Source organism: Octopus bimaculoides, chromosome 2, assembly GCF_001194135.2.
Source record: "Octopus bimaculoides isolate UCB-OBI-ISO-001 chromosome 2, ASM119413v2, whole genome shotgun sequence".
Taxonomy (NCBI): domain Eukaryota; kingdom Metazoa; phylum Mollusca; class Cephalopoda; order Octopoda; family Octopodidae; genus Octopus; species Octopus bimaculoides.
Window position 1 is genome coordinate 89,979,626 of NC_068982.1, and position 501 is coordinate 89,980,126.

The 501-nt window shown below is 31.3% G+C and overlaps 1 protein-coding gene across 3 annotated transcripts in view; it reads right to left on the reverse strand.

The window, feature by feature from the left end:
- LOC106874430 (uncharacterized) overlaps positions 1–501 on the reverse strand; it is a 1,214,035-nt gene that overhangs the window by 503,545 nt on the left and 709,989 nt on the right. The gene's annotated exons all lie outside the window — the stretch shown is intronic.

The following is a 501-nucleotide window of genomic DNA, read 5'->3' on the forward strand; positions in this document are numbered from 1 at the left end:
CACACACACACACACACACACACACACACACACACACACACACACATTTAAAGATATTTATGCCGAAAATAAAATCTTTATGACGAATAGTCAATACTATAATTAAAGCTTTGCGTATGTTTGCGTGTGTGTGTGTGTGTGTGTGTTTGCGTGAGTGTGTATGCGTGTGTGTGAGTGTGTGTATGTGCGTCTACTTGCGTATATATGTATGTATATATACGGATGTATATTTATATGTATTTTGTAGGAATATATACACACACACATATATATATATATATATATATATTGGATGAATATAGTTATGGCCGTTCTGTGGGGTTACCCAGGGTTTCACGCCCATAAAGCATTTAGCTTTACAGTGTAGATATGAATGTATGTACATGACATTTTATATCAATATGTGAGTTGTGTGTGTGTGTGTGTGTATATACAATATATATATAAATATATGTGTGTATACATTATATATATAGGTATATATATATATATATATATATA